The sequence below is a fragment of the Triturus cristatus genome, chromosome 4_1 (genome assembly GCF_964204655.1).
Source record: "Triturus cristatus chromosome 4_1, aTriCri1.1, whole genome shotgun sequence".
NCBI classification, from domain to species: Eukaryota; Metazoa; Chordata; class Amphibia; order Caudata; family Salamandridae; genus Triturus; species Triturus cristatus.
The window spans coordinates 192,642,094-192,664,835 of record NC_140585.1 but is presented as its reverse complement, the minus strand read 5'-3'; the positions used below and the strand labels follow the sequence as shown (position 1 = coordinate 192,664,835).

At 43.3% G+C, this 22,742-nt stretch overlaps 5 non-coding genes across 5 annotated transcripts; all 5 read left to right on the top strand.

Annotated features, from left to right (window-relative positions):
* Window positions 1-1,385: 1,385 nt before the first annotated feature.
* On the top strand, window positions 1,386-1,472 carry TRNASTOP-UCA (transfer RNA opal suppressor (anticodon UCA)). The gene has a single exon. It is a non-coding gene; the product is annotated as a tRNA-Sec (tRNA).
* Window positions 1,473-5,600: 4,128 nt separating this feature from the next.
* On the top strand, window positions 5,601-5,687 carry TRNASTOP-UCA (transfer RNA opal suppressor (anticodon UCA)). Its single transcript has one exon. It is a non-coding gene; the product is annotated as a tRNA-Sec (tRNA).
* A 7,987-nt stretch (window positions 5,688-13,674) lies between these two features.
* Window positions 13,675-13,761, top strand: TRNASTOP-UCA (transfer RNA opal suppressor (anticodon UCA)). The gene has a single exon. It is a non-coding gene; the product is annotated as a tRNA-Sec (tRNA).
* Window positions 13,762-17,905: 4,144 nt separating this feature from the next.
* Window positions 17,906-17,992, top strand: TRNASTOP-UCA (transfer RNA opal suppressor (anticodon UCA)). Its single transcript has one exon. It is a non-coding gene; the product is annotated as a tRNA-Sec (tRNA).
* Window positions 17,993-22,131: 4,139 nt separating this feature from the next.
* TRNASTOP-UCA (transfer RNA opal suppressor (anticodon UCA)) lies at window positions 22,132-22,218 on the top strand. Its single transcript has one exon. It is a non-coding gene; the product is annotated as a tRNA-Sec (tRNA).
* The last annotated feature ends 524 nt before the right edge of the window (window positions 22,219-22,742 follow it).

Sequence of the window (22,742 nt, the reverse complement as noted above, 5' to 3'; positions counted from 1 at the left end):
TTGATAAGGTCATAGAGGAGCGCTAACAATACCTCAGAGACAAAAAATGAGAAAGAGCAAGAGGGATGACCGTGATTAGCAGGATGGCGGGATTTACACGTTTGCTAAAAAGTATGATAATCCCATCAGCAACAAGGATAGAAAAAGGTGCAGGGAAGAAAGTCTAGAAACCAAATCAGCCAGTAGTATCTCTCTGGCATCAAGCGAAAGTACCACCTCCAGCACAGCACAATCAGAAATCCCTTTAGGCGAAGGTACCACCAATTTCCAAAGGGAACTGGAGAGACTACGCATAGGCGACAGGCAGACAATTATAACTTTTCAACATAATGCACAGCAGCCACAATGCTCTACAACATAGTCAAAAGCTCTGGCTAAACACATAAGGTCCAAAAGGCGAGACCTATTGGCTATGCCAATGCTTGCCTATGATTGTCTTTTAAATGCTGGAAGTTGATGACAGCCGCGTGACCGGTAACATAGAGGAAGGACTAGCAAAGTCTAATTTTTTTGGTACTTTAAATTTACAGTGGCTGATTCAGCCTAAACATGGTTGTATTGTTTCCATCACTTGCCTTTTCAGCTTTATATATTCCAATAAAAGATACAAAATGTCGAAAAGTAGACACCGTGAAATCTTTCATAGAATGCAATTTGTTTAAAACGAAATGGCCCGTGTATTGTCATTCAACTGTCTGACAGTTAGTACCCCCAACGTCAAACGTCATTCTCTCGGCGTCCCGCCCACCGTTTCATGGGCTCACTGGCATATTAACAAATCCCCGAGTTGCTCTGCCCTGCATCCGATTTCCCAGTTCGGTTCCACCTGACGCTTAGCAAGTAACAAATTATGAGAAAAGCAATATTGTGTAAAAATAAAATACGGAAAATAAACTGAGCTGCCAAATTAAGATGCTCGTAATACAACGTGGCTCTTTCAAATTACACACGGCCGCTTCCAAAACCTAGACCTAGAATGGACTGTGCATGTTGTGAGGGAGAGAACGCGAGCAGCGTTTTCACTGTTTCATTTCTACTTCCTTTGCCTGAGCTTGATTAACTCATGATGTGCTTATTCAAGTGTTGCATCGGCTGCTCGTTTCTATTGCAAGTTGTCTTCCTCGTGGCTTTGCTTTGATCACGTTAGTAAAGCAGGAAGCAGACGGGTCTCATTCACCCAGAAACCCTTGTTTTAATTTGCATAAATTGAAGCTTATCTCCTGAAAGTCTGGCTTCAAGCAGTAAAGATATTCAAACAAATTGATGTGCTATCTCAGAGATAGGGGTGAAGAAAATGGATTACAAATCATCATATACCTTACCCTATTAATAAAGTGTTCTGTATTTTTGGGTTATATATAAGTCTCTAACTAACATCTGTATCTGCTCGGATGAACCTCAGTGGTCTGGGGTGCAGGCTTCAAACCTGTAGCTGTTTAGCGACGGAGTGGTTCAATTCCACCCTCTGGGCGGACTAATTAAATAGATCAGCTGTGTGTTTTGCTACAATAATCATAATTATAGCGTTATTTCTGATGACAGTTCCATGTGATTTATAGACAGACAAACGGAATATCACCGTTGGAATGGCAGGAGGACATAAATAGGTTGGGCTTCGCATATGACGCTGCCTTTGATTTTCGTGTGTACATGATGCTCTCATACTGATCTGCGCAATCACCCTGTGGCACACAAAGTGTGTGTGTATTTGTGTGATTCACTGCCTTTAAGGAGACAGCAATCATTGACTAAGTACCAAGCATTCCTGCCAATATTTGGAAGCAGGAGGAGGGAGATTTAGTAAAAACAAATTTGGGATTTTATTTTTCACATTGAAGTCTGAAGAGGTCGCAGTTTTAGGCAGCATAATGCTAAAATAAAGCAACTTTTTGCTTTAAAAAATCGGTGCTTTTTGCTACCAGAACCTATTGTGTTGGCATGCATAAATGAGAAAATTGCCACTGAACTTTTTCTTCAATGTAAAAACAAGGCGTTAATACTGTACCTCAAGGTATTCCTCTGTGCACTATTCACAAAATAGCAAATTATAAATTAAAAGCAGAGTCCTCTACAACATAGCACTCTCTGCCGCCACTAAACTCTACACAACTCTACTCTTCACCACTGCACTCTACTCTGCACCACTCTACTCTATGCTGCTCTTCTGTACTCTACCCCAATGCATGTACGCCAATACACTCTATATCTCTCCACTCTACAACCACTCTAATCTACCGTGCACTACTGCACTCTACAACACTGAACGCTGCGACGCTCTACTCTATGACACTGCACTCTACACCACTCTATTCTACTCTGCTCTATTCCACTCAACGCCACTCCACTCTACGGCACTACAATCTACCCTGTGCCACTCCACTCAATGCCACTCTATTCTACGCCTCTGCACTCTACATCACTGCACTCTACGCCACTGCACTCTATGCCACTGCATTCAAAACCAATGCACTCTACTCGATTGCACTCTACACCAATCCACTCTGTACATCTGCACTGTACGCCACCATATTCTACTTTGCAACACTCTGCCGTTGCTCGCCTTCTTCCATTTTGACTTATTGGACCGACCAGCACACACCTGCGCATCCCAGAAACATGCCAAAACTAATCGACAGAAGAGAAGAGATGGCACAGGACCTCTTTGGCAAAGGGTTCAGTGCGGCAGCTGCCGCACCACCGAATGCACAACGTAACACTGGACTATGATCATGCTTTATCAAATTGGAAAGGGTCAAACCGGAGATTTCCCATTGAAATCAATTGAGCGCCCGAAGGCTCAAAAGCCCTCTGCATCCAGCCGCCCGGGTGGCCCTGGCAGTGAAAACTCTACACCTACCCACTTCCCCACTTGCCCTGAGTAAGTGACCAGGAGCTCAGCTCCCACAGCCGCGTGGCTTGCCAGTCAGCAGCCACCAACCAAGGCCCCCCTATCCCTCATGGGATAACATTGGGCCTAACTCTCTCTGCACCCGGCCGCCCTAGAGCCGCTGAGGGTGAACCAACTTTACCTACCTTACCCTGGGGGACCCCTGAGTCTATGCCCAGAACCTCAACTCTGCCAGTCGAGTACTTACCCTTCAACCGCAAACTCTATTTTCCTCATAGGGTAACATTGACTGGCTTTTTCCTGAAATTTCTTTTAAGTGTGGACTTTTCAAATCTTAAAATATTCACCAAAAATCAGCCGAGTAACGAAAACGAAATTACTCACCTTCTCTTAGGTGAGCTCCCTGTGCTGGATCTTGGTACCCAGCACTGACTCTGAAAAATACTTACAACTGCACTTACCCTAACTCAATTTTCTTCCATAGGAAACCATTGACTGTTTTTCTGTGAAATTTCTTCAAAGTGTCGATTTCTTCAATCTTTAAATATTCTTCAAAAATCGTATAATATCTTCAAACGTAATTACTTACCTGTTTTGGATAAAGATCCCAGTACTGAGTCCAGGCACCCAGTACTGGATTACAAAAGTAACTAGAAAGTACTATACCTGCAATTTGAATTTCTTGCCATAGAGAATCATTGAATGTTTTCTAGGAAATATTTTCGAAGTGTCAACTTTTGAAATAGCTACATATTACTTAAAAATCATCACTGCAATTAATTCGACTTGTATCACTTGATTCAAAGTACTGACCCAGGACTGAATCTGGGATCCAGTCCTGGAATTCCAAAAGTAATCCGAAAAGTAATCTGTGACAAATAACCTGAAAATTCCATTGAACTCAATGCACTGTTGTGTTTGAAATAGTGTTGCCTATTGCAACCACTTGTAACTGTTTACAAAAATCAATTGCTCATTGCAAAAGTATTTATATTCAACATCTCATTCTGAGAAAGTATATTTTAATTCCAATTGTTGGTTCTAAAATAAAACAAGCATATATGTTTTATATAAACTATTGGCCTAGAGTTCAGTTATTGAGTGTGTGAGACCATTTGCTGACTGAGTGTGTACAACAAATGCTTTACACTGTCCTCTGGTACTGCCTTACTACTCGACCAAGCTACCACTTTAGAGAGTAAGGTTATACCTAACTTTAACCTCTCTCAGCCCCTGGGGGACTGTGGACTCTGTACACCCTGTACCTATTAAGGAACAGTATATACAGAGCCACTTTCTCACACACAGAGAAACAGATAGAATCAATGGATTGTCAGGATTTAGTGGAAAAAAATTATGCCATCATTGATAAGGTCATAGAGGAGCACTAACAATACCTCAGAGACAAAAAATGAGAAAGAGCAAGAGGGATGACCGTGATTAGCAGGATGGCGGGATTTACACGTTTGCTAAAAAGTATGATAATCCCATCAGCAACAAGGATAGAAAAAAGTGCAGGGAAGAAAATCTAGAAACCAAATCAGCCAGTAGTATCTCTCTGGCATCAAGCGAAAGTACCACCTCCAGCACAGCACAATCAGAAATCCCTTTAGGCGAAGGTACCACCAATTTCCAAAGGGAACTGGAGAGACTACGCATAGGCGACAGGCAGACAATTATAACTTTTCAACATAATGCACAGCAGCCACAATGCTCTACAACATAGTCAAAAGCTCTGGCTAAACACATAAGGTCCAAAAGGCGAGACCTATTGGCTATGCCAATGCTTGCCTATGATTGTCTTTTAAATGCTGAAAGTTGATGACAGCCGCGTGACCGGTAACATAGAGGAAGGACTAGCAAAGTCTAATTTTTTTGGTACTTTAAATTTACAGTGGCTGATTCAGCCTAAACATGGTTGTATTGTTTCCATCACTTGCCTTTTCAGCTTTATATATTCCAATAAAAGATACAAAATGTCAAAAAGTAGACACCGTGAAATCTTTCATAGAATGCAATTTGTTTAAAACAGAAATGGCCCGTGTATTGTCATTCAACTGTCTGACAGTTAGTACCCCCCACGTCAAACGTCATTCTCTCGTCGTCCCGCCCACCGTTTCATGGGCTCACTGGCATATTAACAAATCCCCGAGTTGCTCTGCCCTGCATCCGATTTCCCAGTTCGGTTCCACCTGACGCTTAGCAAGTAACAAATTATGAGAAAAGCAATATTGTGTAAAAATAAAATACGGAAAAATAAACTGAGCTGCCAAATTAAGATGCTCGTAATACAACGTGGCTCTTTCAAATTACACACGGCCGCTTCCAAAACGTAGACCTAGAATGGACTGTGCATGTTGTGAGGGAGAGAACGCGAGCAGCGTTTTCACTGTTTCATTTCTACTTCCTTTGCCTGAGCTTGATTAACTCATGATGTGCTTATTCAAGTGTTGCATCGGCTGCTCGTTTCTATTGCAAGTTGTCTTCCTCGTGGCTTTGCTTTGATCACGTTAGAAAAGCAGGAAGCAGACGGGTCTCATTTACCCAGAAACCCTTGTTTTAATTTGCATAAATTGAAGCTTATCTCCTGAAAGTCTGGCTTCAAGCAGTAAAGATATTCAAACAAATTGACGTGCTATCTCAGAGATAGGGGTGAAGAAAATGGATTACAAATCATCATATACCTTACCCTATTAATAAAGTGTTCTGTATTTTTGTGTTATATATAAGTCTCTACCTAACATCTGTATCTGCCCGGATGAACCTCAGTGGTCTGGGGTGCAGGCTTCAAACCTGTAGCTGTTTAGCGATAGAGTGGTTCAATTCCACCTTCTGGGCGGACTAATTAAATAGATCAGCTGTGTGCTTTACTACAATAATCATAATTATAGCGTTATTTCTGATGACAGTTCCATGTGATTTATAGACAGACAAACGGAATATCACCGTTGGAATGGCAGGAGGACATAAATAGGTTGGGCTTCGCATATGACGCTGCCTCTGATTTTCGTGTGTACATGATGCTCTCATACTGATCTGCGCAATTACCCTGTGGCACACAACGTGTGTGTGTATTTGTGTGATTCACTGCCTTTAAGGAGACAGCAATCATTGACTAAGTACCAAGCATTCCTGCCAATATTTGGAAGCAGGAGGAGGGAGATTTAGTAAAAACAAATTTGGGGATTTTATTTTTCACATTGAAGTCTGAAGAGGTCGCAGTTTTAGGCAGCATAATGCTAAAATAAAGCAACTTTTTGCTTTAAAAAATCGGTGCTTTTTGCTACCAGAACCTATTGTGTTGGCATGCATAAATGAGAAAATTGCCACTGAACTTTTTCTTCAATCTAAAAACAAGGCGTTAATACTGTACCTCAAGGTATTCCTCTGTGCACTATTCACAAAATAGCAAATTAAAAATTAAAAGCAGAGTCCTCTACAATATAGCACTCTCTGCCGCCACTAAACTCTACGCAACTCTACTCTTCACCACTGCACTCTACTCTGCACCACTCTACTCTATGCTGCTCTTCTGTACTCTACCCCAATGCATGTAGCCAATACACTCTATATCTCTCCACTCTACACCAATTCACTTTAAACCACTCTAATCTACCATGCAGTACTGCACTCTACAACATTGAACTCTGCGACGCTCTACTCTATGACACTGCACTCTACACCACTCTATTCTACTCTGCTCTATTCCACTCAACGCCACTCCACTCTACGGCACTACAATCTACCCTGTGCCACTCCACTCAATGCCACTCTATTCTACGCCTCTGCACTCTACATCACTGCACTCTACGCCACTGCACTCTATGCCACTGCATTCAAAACCAATGCACTCTACTCCATTGCACTCTACACCAATCCACTCTGTACATCTGCACTGTACGCCACCATATTCTACTTTGCAACACTCTGCCGTTGCTCGCCTTCTTCCATTTTGACTTATTGGACCAACCAGCACACACCTGCGCATCCCAGAAACATGCCAAAACTAATCGACAGAAGAGAAGAGATGGCACAGGACCTCTTTGGCAAAGTGTTCAGTGCGGCAGCTGCCGCACCACCGAATGCACAACGTAACACTGGACTATGATCATGCTTTATCAAATTGGAAAGGGTCAAACCGGAGATTTCCCATTGAAATCAATTGAGCGCCCGAAGGCTCAAAAGCCCTCTGCATCCAGCCGCCCGGGTGGCCCTGGCAGTGAAAACTCTACACCTACCCACTTCCCCACTTGCCCTGAGTAAGTGACCAGGAGCTCAGCTCCCACAGCCGCGTGGCTTGCCAGTCAGCAGCCACCAACCAAGGCCCCCCTATCCCTCATAGGATAACATTGGGCCTAACTCTCTCTGCACCCGGCCGCCCTAGAGCCGCTGAGGGTGAACCAACTTTACCTACCTTACCCTGGGGGACCCCTGAGTCTATGCCCAGAACCTCAACTCTGCCAGTCGAGTACTTACCCTTAAACCGCAAACTCTATTTTCCTCATAGGGTAACATTGACTGGCTTTTTCCTGAAATTTCTTTAACCCCTTGCATGCCCGCCCCTTTCCCCGCCCAGTGCCGCGCCTTCCATTAGCGGGCGGAGTTCATGACGAGCTGGACTCGTCATGGGCACAGCGCCACCGCAGCCCATGACGAGTCCAGCTCGTCATGGGCACTGAAGGGGTTAAAGTGTGGACTTTTCAAATCTTAAAATATTCACCAAAAATCAGCCGAGTAACGAAAACAAAATTACTCACCTTCTCTTAGGTGAGCTCCCTGTGCTGGATCTTGGTACCCAGCACTGACTCTGAAAAATACTTACAACTGTACTTACCCTTAACTCAATTTTCTTCCATAGGAAACCATTGACTGTTTTTCTGTGAAATTTCTTCAAAGTGTCGATTTCTTCAATCTTTAAATATTCTTCAAAAATCGTATAATATCTTCAAACGTAATTACTTACCTGTTTTGGATAAAGATCCCAGTACTGAGTCCAGGCACCCAGTACTGGATTACAAAAGTAAAAACCAAGGGAAATGATGGACGGAGTGTTGAACAATGCAAGCACTCACCCCCAGTCAACTGATCTGGGTTTAATCCATCACCGTTCTTTAGCCCACTCTGCCACCCCAGTTTAGACATGGCCATATGCAAATCAGTCTGACCCTGTGCCTCACGGGAACAGTCCAGCCCGAACTGCCAAGCCATGTCTTCCCTGGACCGGAAACAAGCTTCCTAGGACCGGTTTCTGGCATTTCAGCCGTCTTCAGCCAGGTTTGCTTGAATCCAGTGGCAAAGTGAGCAAGGGACTCACGTCTGAGCATACCCTGCCAGCTTATGGCGAACAAAGCAAAAACCAAGGGAAATGATGGACGGAGTGTTGAACAATGCAAGCACTCACCCCCAGTCAACTGATCTGGGTTTAATCCATCACCGTTCTTTAGCCCACTCTGCCACCCCAGTTTAGACATGGCCATATGCAAATCAGTCTGACCCTGTGCCTCACGGGAACAGTCCAGCCCGAACTGCCAAGCCATGTCTTCCCTGGACCGGAAACAAGCTTCCTAGGACCGGTTTCTGGCATTTCAGCCGTCTTCAGCCAGGTTTGCTTGAATCCAGTGGCAAAGTGAGCAAGGGACTCATGTCTGAGCATACCCTGCCAACTTATGGCGAACAAAGCAAAAACCAAGGGAAATGATGGACGGAGTGTTGAACAATGCAAGCACTCACCCCCAGTCAACTGATCTGGGTTTAATCCATCACCGTTCTTTAGCCCACTCTGCCACCCCAGTTTAGACATGGCCATATGCAAATCAGTCTGACCCTGTGCCTCACGGGAACAGTCCAGCCCGAACTGCCAAGCCATGTCTTCCCTGGACCGGAAACAAGCTTCCTAGGACCGGTTTCTGGCATTTCAGCCGTCTTCAGCCAGGTTTGCTTGAATCCAGTGGCAAAGTGAGCAAGGGACTCACGTCTGAGCATACCCTGCCAACTTATGGCGAACAAAGCAAAAACCAAGGGAAATGATGGACGGAGTGTTGAACAATGCAAGCACTCACCCCCAGTCAACTGATCTGGGTTTAATCCATCACCGTTCTTTAGCCCACTCTGCCACCCCAGTTTAGACATGGCCATATGCAAATCAGTCTGACCCTGTGCCTCACGGGAACAGTCCAGCCCGAACTGCCAAGCCATGTCTTCCCTGGACCGGAAACAAGCTTCCTAGGACCGGTTTCTGGCATTTCAGCCGTCTTCAGCCAGGTTTGCTTGAATCCAGTGGCAAAATGAGCAAGGGACTCACGTCTGAGCATACCCTGCCAACTTATGGCGAACAAAGCAAAAACCAAGGGAAATGATGGACGGAGTGTTGAACAATGCAAGCACTCACCCCCAGTCAACTGATCTGGGTTTAATCCATCACCGTTCTTTAGCCCACTCTGCCACCCCAGTTTAGACATGGCCATATGCAAATCATTCTGACCCTGTGCCTCACGGGAACAGTCCAGCCTGAACTGCCAAGCCATGTCTTCCCTGGACCGGAAACAAGCTTCCTAGGACCGGTTTCTGGCATTTCAGCCGTCTTCAGCCAGGTTTGCTTGAATCCAGTGGCAAAGTGAGCAAGGGACTCACGTCTGAGCATACCCTGCCAACTTATGGCGAACAAAGCAAAAACCAAGGGAAATGATGGACGGAGTGTTGAACAATGCAAGCACTCACCCCCAGTCAACTGATCTGGGTTTAATCCATCACCGTTCTTTAGCCCACTCTGCCACCCCAGTTTAGACATGGCCATATGCAAATCAGTCTGACCCTGTGCCTCACGGGAACAGTCCAGCCCGAACTGCCAAGCCATGTCTTCCCTGGACCGGAAACAAGCTTCCTAGGACCGGTTTCTGGCATTTCAGCCGTCTTCAGCCAGGTTTGCTTGAATCCAGTGGCAAAGTGAGCAAGGGACTCACGTCTGAGCATACCCAGCCAACTTATGGCGAACAAAGCAAAAACCAAGGGAAATGATGGACGGAGTGTTGAACAATGCAAGCACTCACCCCCAGTCAACTGATCTGGGTTTAATCCATCACCGTTCTTTAGCCCACTCTGCCACCCCAGTTTAGACATGACCATATGCAAATCAGTCTGACCCTGTGCCTCACGGGAACAGTCCAGCCCGAACTGCCAAGCCATGTCTTCCCTGGACCGGAAACAAGCTTCCTAGGACCGGTTTCTGGCATTTCAGCCGTCTTCAGCCAGGTTTGCTTGAATCCAGTGGCAAAGTGAGCAAGGGACTCACGTCTGAGCATACCCTGCCAACTTATGGCGAACAAAGCAAAAACCAAGGGAAATGATGGACGGAGTGTTGAACAATGCAAGCACTCACCCCCAGTCAACTGATCTGGGTTTAATCCATCACCGTTCTTTAGCCCACTCTGCCACCCCAGTTTAGACATGGCCATATGCAAATCATTCTGACCCTGTGCCTCACGGGAACAGTCCAGCCCGAACTGCCAAGCCATGTCTTCCCTGGACCGGAAACAAGCTTCCTAGGACCGGTTTCTGGCATTTCAGCCGTCTTCAGCCAGGTTTGCTTGAATCCAGTGGCAAAGTGAGCAAGGGACTCACGTCTGAGCATACCCTGCCAACTTATGGCGAACAAAGCAAAAACCAAGGGAAATGATGGACGGAGTGTTGAACAATGCAAGCACTCACCCCCAGTCAACTGATCTGGGTTTAATCCATCACCGTTCTTTAGCCCACTCTGCCACCCCAGTTTAGACATGGCCATATGCAAATCAGTCTGACCCTGTGCCTCACGGGAACAGTCCAGCCCGAACTGCCAAGCCATGTCTTCCCTGGACCGGAAACAAGCTTCCTAGGACCGGTTTCTGGCATTTCAGCCGTCTTCAGCCAGGTTTGCTTGAATCCAGTGGCAAAGTGAGCAAGGGACTCACGTCTGAGCATACCCTGCCAACTTATGGCGAACAAAGCAAAAACCAAGGGAAATGATGGACGGAGTGTTGAACAATGCAAGCACTCACCCCCAGTCAACTGATCTGGGTTTAATCCATCACCGTTCTTTAGCCCACTCTGCCACCCCAGTTTAGACATGGCCATATGCAAATCAGTCTGACCCTGTGCCTCACGGGAACAGTCCAGCCCGAACTGCCTAGCCATGTCTTCCCTGGACCGGAAACAAGCTTCCTAGGACCGGTTTCTGGCATTTCAGCCGTCTTCAGCCAGGTATGCTTGAATCCAGTGGCAAAGTGAGCAAGGGACTCACGTCTGAGCATACCCTGCCAACTTATGGCGAACACAGCAAAAACCAAGGGAAATGATGGCAAACTCTATTTTCCTCATAGGGTAACATTGACTGGCTTTTTCCTGAAATTTCTTCTAAGTGTGGATTTTTCAAATCTTAAAATATTCACTAACAATCAGCCGAGTAACGAAAACGAAATTACTCACCTTCTCTTAGGTGAGCTCCCTGTGCTGGATCTTGGTACCCAGCACTGACTCTGAAAAATACTTACAACTATGGAAGAAACTCAATTTTCTTCCATAGGAAACCATTGACTGTTTTTCTGTGAAATTTCTTCAAAGTGTCGATTTCTTCAATCTTTAAATATTCTTCAAAAATCGTATAATATCTTCAAACGTAATTACTTACCTGTTTTGGATAAAGATCCCAGTACTGAGTCCAGGCACCCAGTACTGGATTACAAAAGTAACTAGAAAGTACTATACCTGCAATTTGAATTTCTTGCCATAGAGAATCATTGAATGTTTTCTAGGAAATATTTTCGAAGTGTCAACTTTTGAAATAGCTACATATTACTTAAAAATCATCACTGCAATTAATTCGACTTGTATCACTTGATTCAAAGTACTGACCCAGGACTGAATCTGGGATCCAGTCCTGGAATTCCAAAAGTAATCCGAAAAGTAATCTGTGAGAAATAACATAAAAATTCCATTGAACTCAATGCACTGTTGTGTTTGAAATAGTGTTGCCTATTGCAACCACTTGTAACTGTTTACAAAAATCAATTGCTCATTGCAATAGTATTTATATTCAACATCTCATTCTGAGAAAGTATATTTTAATTCCAATTGTTGGTTCTAAAATAAAACAAGCATATATGTTTTTTATAAACTATTGGCCTAGAGTTCAGTTATTGAGTGTGTGAGACCATTTGCTGACTGAGTGTGTACAACAAATGCTTTACACTGTCCTCTGGTACTGCCTTACTGCTCGACCAAGCTACCTCTTTAGAGAGTAAGGTTATACCTTACTTTAACCTCTCTCAGCCCCTGGGGGACTGTGGACTCTGTACACCCTGTACCTATTAAGGAACAGTATATACAGAGCCACTTTCTCACACACAGAGAAACAGATAGAATCAATGGATTGTCAGGATTTAGTGGAAAAAAATTATGCCATCATTGATAAGGTCATAGAGGAGCACTAACAATACCTCAGAGACAAAAAATGAGAAAGAGCAAGAGGGATGACCGTGATTAGCAGGATGGCGGGATTTACACGTTTGCTAAAAAGTATGATAATCCCATCAGCAACAAGGATAGAAAAAGGTGCAGGGAAGAAAGTCTAGAAACCAAATCAGCCAGTAGTATCTCTCTGGCATCAAGCGAAAGTACCACCTCCAGCACAGCACAATCAGAAATCCCTTTAGGCGAAGGTACCACCAATTTCCAAAGGGAACTGGAGAGACTACGCATAGGCGACAGGCAGACAATTATAACTTTTCAACATAATGCACAGCAGCCACAATGCTCTACAACATAGTCAAAAGCTCTGGCTAAACACATAAGGTCCAAAATGCGAAACCTATTGGCTATGCCAATGCTTGCCTATGATTGTCTTTTAAATGCTGGAAGTTGATGACAGCCGCGTGACCGGTAACATAGAGGAAGGACTAGCAAAGTCTAATTTTTTTGGTACTTTAAATTTACAGTGGCGGATTCAGCCTAAACATGGTTGTATTGATTCCATCACTTGCCTTTTCAGCTTTATATATTCCAATAAAAGATACAAAATGTCGAAAAGTAGACACCGTGAAATCTTTCATAGAATGCAATTTGTTTAAAACGGAAATGGCCCGTGTATTGTCATTCAACTGTCTGACAGTTAGTACCCCCCCACGTCAAACGTCATTCTCTCGGCGTCCCGCCCACCGTTTCATGGGATCACTGGCATATTAACAAATCCCCCAGTTGCTCTGCCCTGCATCCGATTTCCCAGTTCGGTTCCACCTGACGCTTAGCAAGTAACAAATTATGAGAAAAGCAATATTGTGTAAAAATAAAATACGGAAAAATAAACTGAGCTGCCAAATTAAGATGCTCGTAATACAACGTGGCTCTTTCAAATTACACACGGCCGCTTCCAAAACATAGACCTAGAATGGACTGTGCATGTTGTGAGGGAGAGAACGCGAGCAGCGTTTTCACTGTTTCATTTCTACTTCCTTTGCCTGAGCTTGATTAACTCATGATGTGCTTATTCAAGTGCTGCATCGGCTGCTCGTTTCTATTGCAAGTTGTCTTCCTCGTGGCTTTGCTTTGATCACGTTAGAAAAGCAGGAAGCAGACGGGTCTCATTTACCCAGAAACCCTTGTTTTAATTTGCATAAATTGAAGCTTATCTCCTGAAAGTCTGGCTTCAAGCAGTAAAGATATTCAAACAAATTGACGTGCTATCTCAGAGATAGGGGTGAAGAAAATGGATTACAAATCATCATATACCTTACCCTATTAATAAAGTGTTCTGTATTTTTGGGTTATATATAAGTCTCTACCTAACATCTGTATCTGCCCGGATGAACCTCAGTGGTCTGGGGTGCAGACTTCAAACCTGTAGCTGTTTAGCGACAGAGTGGTTCAATTCCACCTTCTGGGCGGACTAATTAAATAGATCAGCTGTGTGTTTTGCTACAATAATCATAATTATAGCGTTATTTCTGATGACAGTTCCATGTGATTTATAGACAGACAAACGGAATCTCACCATTGGAATGGCAGGAGGACATAAATAGGTTGGGCTTCGGATATGACGCTGCCTCTGATTTTCGTGTGTACATGATGCTCTCACACTGATCTGCGCAATCACCCTGTGGCACACAAAGTGTGTGTGTATTTGTGTGATTCACTGCCTTTAAGGAGACAGCAATCATTGACTAAGTACCAAGCATTCCTGCCAATATTTGGAAGCAGGAGGAGGGAGATTTAGTAAAAACAAATTTGGGGATTTTATTTTTTACATTGAAGTCTGAAGAGGTCGCAGTTTCAGGCAGCATAATGCTAAAATAAAGCAACTTTTTGCTTTAAAAAATCGGTGCTTTTTGCTACCAGAACCTATTGTGTTGGCATGCATAAATGAGAAAATTGCCACTGAACTTTTTCTTCAATCTAAAAACAAGGCGTTAATACTGTACCTCAAGGTATTCCTCTGTGCACTATTCACAAAATAGCTAATTAATAAATTAAAAGCAGAGTCCTCTACAACATAGCACTCTCTGCCGCCACTAAACTCTACACAACTCTACTCTTCACCACTGCACTCTACACTGCACCACTCTACTCTATGCTGCGCTTCTGTACTCTACCCCAATGCATGTAGCCAATACACTCTATATCTCTCCACTCTACACCAATACACTTTAAACCACTCTAATCTACCATGCACTACTGCACTCCACAACATTGAACTCTGCGACGCTCTACTCTATGACACTGCACTCTACACCACTCTATTCTACTCTGCTCTATTCCACTCAACGCCACTCCACTCTACGGCACTACAATCTACCCTGTGCCACTCCACTCAATGCCACTCTATTCTACGCCTCTGCACTCTACATCACTGCACTCTACGCCACTGCACTCTATGCCACTGCATTCAAAACCAATGCACTCTACTCCATTGCACTCTACACCAATCCACTCTGTACATCTGCACTGTACGCCACCATATTCTACTTTGCAACACTCTGCCGTTGCTCGCCTTCTTCCATTTTGACTTATTGCACCAACCAGCACACACCTGCGCATCCCAGAAACATGCCAAAACTAATCGACAGAAGAGAAGAGATGGCACAGGACCTCTTTGGCAAAGAGTTCAGTGCGGCAGCTGCCGCACCACCGAATGCACAACGTAACACTGGACTATGATCATGCTTTGTCAAATTGGAAAGGGTCAAACCGGAGATTTCCGATTGAAATCAATTGAGCGCCCGAAGGCTCAAAAGCCCTCTGCATCCAGCCGCCCGGGTGGCCCTGGCAGTGAAAACTCTACACCTACCCACTTCCCCACTTGCCCTGAGTAAGTGACCAGGAGCTCAGCTCCCACAGCCGCGTGGCTTGCCAGTCAGCAGCCACCAACCAAGGCCCCCCTATCCCTCATAGGATAACATTGGGCCTAACTCTCTCTGCACCCGGCCGCCCTAGAGCCGCTGAGGGTGAACCAACTTTACCTACCTTACCCTGGGGGACCCCTGAGTCTATGCCCAGAACCTCAACTCTGCCAGTCGAGTACTTACCCTTAAACCGCAAACTCTATTTTCCTCATAGGGTAACATTGACTGGCTTTTTCCTGAAATTTCTTTAAAGTGTGGACTTTTCAAATCTTAAAATATTCACCAAAAATCAGCCGAGTAACGAAAACGAAATTACTCACCTTCTCTTAGGTGAGCTCCCTGTGCTGGATCTTGGTACTCAGCACTGACTCTGAAAAATACTTACAACTGTACTTACCCTTAACTCAATTTTCTTCCATAGGAAACCATTGACTGTTTTTCTGTGAAATTTCTTGAAAGTGTCGATTTCTTCAATCTTTAAATATTCTTCAAAAATCGTATAATATCTTCAAACGTAATTACTTACATGTTTTGGATAAAGATCCCAGTACTGAGTCCAGGCACCCAGTACTGGATTACAAAAGTAACTAGAAAGTACTATACCTGCAATTTGAATTTCTTGCCATAGAGAATCATTGAATGTTTTCTAGGAAATATTTTCGAAGTGTCAACTTTTGAAATAGCTACATATTACTTAAAAATCATCACTGCAATTAATTCGACTTGTATCACTTGATTCAAAGTACTGACCCAGGACTGAATCTGGGATCCAGTCCTGGAATTCCAAAAGTAATCCGAAAAGTAATCTGTGAGAAATAACATGAAAATTCCATTGAACTCAATGCACTGTTGTGTTTGAAATAGTGTTGCCTATTGCAACCACTTGTAACTGTTTACAAAAATCAATTGCTCATTGCAATAGTATTTATATTCAACATCTCATTCTGAGAAAGTATATTTTAATTCCAATTGTTGGTTCTAAAATAAAACAAGCATATATGTTTTATATAAACTATTGGCCTAGAGTTCAGTTATTGAGTGTGTGAGACCATTTGCTGACTGAGTGTGTACAACAAATGCTTTACACTGTCCTCTGGTACTGCCTTACTGCTCGACCAAGCTACCACTTTAGAGAGTAAGGTTATACCTTACTTTAACCTCTCTCAGCCCCTGGGGGACTGTGGACTCTGTACACCCTGTACCTATTAAGGAACAGTATATACAGAGCCACTTTTTCACACACAGAGAAACAGATAGCATCAATGGATTGTCAGGATTTAGTGGAAAAAAATTATGCCATCATTGATAAGGTCATAGAGGAGCACTAACAATACCTCAGAGACAAAAAATGAGAAAGAGAAAGAGGGATGACCGTGATTAGCAGGATGGCGGGATTTACACGTTTGCTAAAAAGTATGATAATCCCATCAGCAACAAGGATAGAAAAAGGTGCAGGGAAGAAAGTCTAGAAACCAAATCAGCCAGTAGTATCTCTCTGGCATCAAGCAAAAGTACCACCTCCAGCACAGCACAATCAGAAATCCCTTTAGGCGAAGGTACCACCAATTTCCAAAGGGAACTGGAGAGACTACGCATAGGCGACAGGCAGACAATTATAACTTTTCAACATAATGCACAGCAGCCACAATGCTCTACAACATAGTCAAAAGCTCTGGCTAAACACATAAGGTCCAAAAGGCGAGACCTATTGGCTATGCCAATGCTTGCCTATGATTGTCTTTTAAATGCTGGAAGTTGATGACAGCCGCGTGACCGGTAACATAGAGGAAGGACTAGCAAAGTCTAATTTTTTTGGTACTTTAAATTTACAGTGGCTGATTCAGCCTAAACATGGTTGTATTGTTTCCATCACTTGCCTTTTCAGCTTTATATATTCCAATAAAAGATACAAAATGTCGAAAAGTAGACACCGTGAAATCTTTCATAGAATGCAATTTGTTTAAAACGGAAATGGCCCGTGTATTGTCATTCAACTATCTGATAGTTAGTACCCCCCACCTCAAACGTCATTCTCTCGGCATCCCGCCCACCGTTTCATGGGCTCACTGGCATATTAACAAATCCCCGAGTTGCTCTGCCCTGCATCCGATTTCCCAGTTCGGTTCCACCAGACTTTTAGCAAGTAACAAATTATGAGAAAATCAATATTGTGTAAAAATAAAATACGGAATAATAAACTGAGCTGCCAAATTAAGATGCTCGTAATACAATGTGGCTCTTTCAAATTACACACGGCCGCTTCCAAAACGTAGACCTAGAATGGACTGTGCATGTTGTGAGGGAGAGAACGCGAGCAGCGTTTTCACTGTTTCATTTCTTCTTCCTTTGCCTGAGCTTGATTAACTCATGATGTGCTTATTCAAGTGTTGCATCGGCTGCTCGTTTCTATTGCAAGTTGTCTTCCTCGTGGCTTTGCTTTGATCACGTTAGAAAAGCAGGAAGCAGACGGGTCTCTTTTACCCAGAAACCCTTGTTTTAATTTGCATAAATTGAAGCTTATCTCCTGAAAGTCTGGCTTCAAGCAGTAAAGATATTCAAACAAATTGACGTGCTATCTCAGAGATAGGGGTGAAGAAAATGGATTACAAATCATCATATACCTTACCCTATTAATAAAGTGTTCTGTATTTTTGGGTTATATATAAGTCTCTACCTAACATCTGTATCTGCCCGGATGAACCTCAGTGGTCTGGGGTGCAGGCTTCAAACCTGTAGCTGTTTAGCGACAGAGTGGTTCAATTCCACCTTCTGGGCGGACTAATTAAATAGATCAGCTGTGTGTTTTGCTACAATAATCATAATTATAGCGTTATTTCTGATGACAGTTCCATGTGATTTATAGACAGACAAACGGAATATCACCGTTGGAATGGCAGGAGGACATAAATAGGTTGGGCTTCGCATATGACGCTGCCTCTGATTTTCGTGTGTACATGATGCTCTCATACTGATCTGCGCAATCACCCTGTGGCACACAAAGTGTGTGTGTATTTGTGTGATTCACTGCCTTTAAGGAGACAGCAATCATTGACTAAGTACCAAGCATTCCTGCCAATATTTGGAAGCAGGAGGAGGGAGATTTAGTAAAAACAAATCTGGGGAATTTATTTTTCACATTGAAGTCTGAAGAGGTCGCAGTTTTAGGCAGCATAATGCTAAAATAAAGCAACTTTTTGCTTTAAAAAATCGGTGCTTTTTGCTACCAGAACCTATTGTGTTGGCATGCATAAATGAGAAAATTGCCACTGAACTTTTTCTTCAATCTAAAAACAAGGCGTTAATACTGTACCTCGAGGTATTCCTCTGTGCACTATTCACAAAATAGCAAATTATAAATTAAAAGCAGAGTCCTCTACAACATAGCACTCTCTGCCGCCACTAAACTCTACACAACTCTACTCTTCACCACTGCACTCTACTCTGCACCACTCTACTCTATGCTGCTCTTCTGTACTCTACACCAATGCATGTAGCCAATACACTCTATATCTCTCCACTCTACAACAATACACTTTAAACCACTCTAATCTACCGTGCACTACTGCACTCTACAACACTGAACTCTGCGACGCTCTACTCTATGACACTGCACTCTACACCACTCTATTCTACTCTGCTCTATTCCACTCAACGCCACTCCACTCTACGCCACTACAATCTACCCTGTGCCACTCCACTCAATGCCACTCTATTCTACGCCTCTGCACTCTACATCACTGCACTCTACGCCACTGCACTCTATGCCACTGCATTCAAAACCAATGCACTCTACTCCATTGCACTCTACACCAATCCACTCTGTACATCTGCACTGTACGCCACCATATTCTACTTTGCAACACTCTGCCGTTGCTCGCCTTCTTCCATTTTGACTTATTGGACCAACCAGCACACACCTGCGCATCCCAGAAACATGCCAAAACTAATCGACAGAAGAGAAGAGATGGCACAGGACCTCTTTGGCAAAGGGTTCAGTGCGGCAGCTGCCGCACCACCGAATGCACAACGTAACACTGGACTATGATCATGCTTTATCAAATTGGAAAGGGTCAAACCGGAGATTTCCCATTGAAATCAATTGAGCGCCCGAAGGCTCAAAAGCCCTCTGCATCCAGCCGCCCGGGTGGCCCTGGCAGTGAAAACTCTACACCTACCCACTTCCCCACTTGCCCTGAGTAAGTGACCAGGAGCTCAGCTCCCACAGCCGCGTGGCTTGCCAGTCAGCAGCCACCAACCAAGGCCCCCCTATCCCTCATAGGATAATATTGGGCCTAACTCTCTCTGCACCCAGCCGCCCTAGAGCCGCTGAGGGTGAACCAACTTTACCTACCTTACCCTGGGGGACCCCTGAGTCTATGCCCAGAACCTCAACTCTGCCAGTCGAGTACCTACCCTTAAACCGCAAACTCTATTTTCCTCATAGGGTAACATTGACTGGCTTTTTCCTGAAATTTCTTCCGTGTGGACTTTTCAAATCTTAAAATATTCACCAAAAATCAGCCGAGTAACGAAAACGAAATTACTCACCTTCTCTTAGGTGAGCTCCCTGTGCTGGATCTTGGTACCCAGCACTGACTCTGAAAAATACTTACAACTGCACTTACCCTTAACTCAATTTTCTTCCATAGGAAACCATTGACTGTTTTTCTGTGAAATTTCTTCAAAGTGTCGATTTCTTCAATCTTTAAATATTCTTCAAAAATCGTATAATATCTTCAAACGTAATTACTTACCTGTTTTGGATAAAGATCCCAGTACTGAGTCCAGGCACCCAGTACTGGATTACAAAAGTAACTAGAAAGTACTATACCTGCAATTTGAATTTCTTGCCATAGAGAATCATTGAATGTTTTCTAGGAAATATTTTCGAAGTGTCAACTTTTGAAATAGCTACATATTACTTAAAAATCATCACTGCAATAATTCGACTTGTATCACTTGATTCAAAGTACTGACCCAGGACTAAATCTGGGATCCAGTCCTGGAATTCCAAAAGTAATCCGAAAAGTAATCTGTGACAAATAACATGAAAATTCCATTGAACTCAATGCACTGTTGTGTTTGAAATAGTGTTGCCTATTGCAACCACTTGTAACTGTTTACAAAAATCAATTGCTCATTGCAAAAGTATTTATATTCAACATCTCATTCTGAGAAAGTATATTTTAATTCCAATTGTTGGTTCTAAAATAAAACAAGCATATATGTTTTATATAAACTATTGGCCTAGAGTTCAGTTATTGAGTGTGTGAGACCATTTGCTGACTGTGTGTGTACAACAAATGCTTTACACTGTCCTCTGGTACTGCCTTACTGCTCGACCAAGCTACCACTTTAGAGAGTAAGGTTACACCTAACTTTAACCTCTCTCAGCCCCTGGGGGACTGTGGACTCTGTACACCCTGTACCTATTAAGGAACAGTATATACAGAGCCACTTTCTCACACACAGAGAAACAGATAGAATCAATGGATTGTCAGGATTTAGTGGAAAAAAATTATGCCATCATTGATAAGGTCATAGAGGAGCACTAACAATACCTCAGAGACAAAAAATGAGAAAGAGCAAGAGGGATGACCGTGATTAGCAGGATGGCGGGATTTACACGTTTGCTAAAAAGTATGATAATCCCATCAGCAACAAGGATAGAAAAAGGTGCAGGGAAGAAAATCTAGATACCAAATCAGCCAGTAGTATCTCTCTGGCATCAAGCGAAAGTACCACCTCCAGCACAGCACAATCAGAAATCCCTTTAGGCGAAGGTACCACCAATTTCCAAAGGGAACTGGAGAGACTACGCATAGGCGACAGGCAGACAATTATAACTTTTCAACATAATGCACAGCAGCCACAATGCTCTACAACATAGTCAAAAGCTCTGGCTAAACACATAAGGTCCAAAAGGGGAGACCTATTGGCTATGCCAATGCTTGCCTATGATTGTCTTTTAAATGCTGGAAGTTGATGACAGCCGTGTGACCGGTAACATAGAGGAAGGACTAGCAAAGTCTAATTTTTTTGGTACTTTAAATTTACAGTGGCTGATTCAGCCTAAACATGGTTGTATTGTTTCCATCACTTGCCTTTTCAGCTTTATATATTCCAATAAAAGATACAAAATGTCGAAAAGTAGACACCGTGAAATCTTTCATAGAATGCAATTTGTTTAAAACGGAAATGGCCCGTGTATTGTCATTCAACTATCTGACAGTTAGTACCCCCCACGTCAAAGTCATTCTCTCGGCGTCCCACCCACCGTTTCATGGGCTCACTGGCATATTAACAAATCCCCGAGTTGCTCTGCCCTGCATCCGATTTCCCAGTTCGGTTCCACCTGATGCTTAGCAAGTAACAAATTATGAGAAAAGCAATATTGTGTAAAAATAAAATACGGAAAAATAAACTGAGCTGCCAAATTAAGATGCTCGTAATACAACGTGGCTCTTTCAAATTACACACGGCCGCTTCCCAAACGTAGACCTAGAATGGACTGTGCATGTTGTGAGGGAGAGAACGCGAGCAGCGTTTTCACTGTTTCATTTCTACTTCCTTTGTCTGAGCTTGATTAACTCATGATGTGCTTATTCAAGTGTTGCATCGGCTGCTCGTTTCTATTGCAAGTTGTCTTCCTCGTGGCTTTGCTTTGATCACCTTAGAAAAGCAGGAAGCAGACGGGTCTCATTTACCCAGAAACCCTTGTTTTAATTTGCATAAATTGAAGCTTATCTCCTGAAAGTCTGGCTTCAAGCAGTAAAGATATTCAAACAAATTGACGTGCTATCTCAGAGATAGGGGTGAAGAAAATGGATTACAAATCATCATATACCTTACCCTATTAATAAAGTGTTCTGTATTTTTGGGTTATATATAAGTCTCTACCTAACATCTGTATCTGCCCGGATGAACCTCAGTGGTCTGGGGTGCAGGCTTCAAACCTGTAGCTGTTTAGCGACAGAGTGGTTCAATTCCACCTTCTGGGCGGACTAATTAAATAGATCAGCTGTGTGTTTTGCTACAATAATCATAATTATAGCGTTATTTCTGATGACAGTTCCATGTGATTTATAGACAGACAAACGGAATATCACCGTTGGAATGGCAGGAGGACATAAATAGGTTGGACTTCGCATATGACGCTGCCTCTGATTTTCGTGTGTACATGATGCTCTCATACTGATCTGCGCAATCACCCTGTGGCACACAAAGTGTGTGTGTATTTGTGTGATTCACTGCCTTTAAGGATACAACAATCATTGACTAAGTATCAAGCATTCCTGCCAATATTTGGAAGCAGGAGGAGGGAGATTTAGTAAAAACAAATTTGGGGATTTTATTTTTCACATTGAAGTCTGAAGAGGTCGCAGTTTTAGGCAGCATAATGCTAAAATAAAGCAACTTTTTGCTTTAAAAAATCGGTGCTTTTTGCTACCAGAATCTATTGTGTTGGCATGCATAAATGAGAAAATTACCACTGAACTTTTTCTTCAATCTAAAAACAAGGCGTT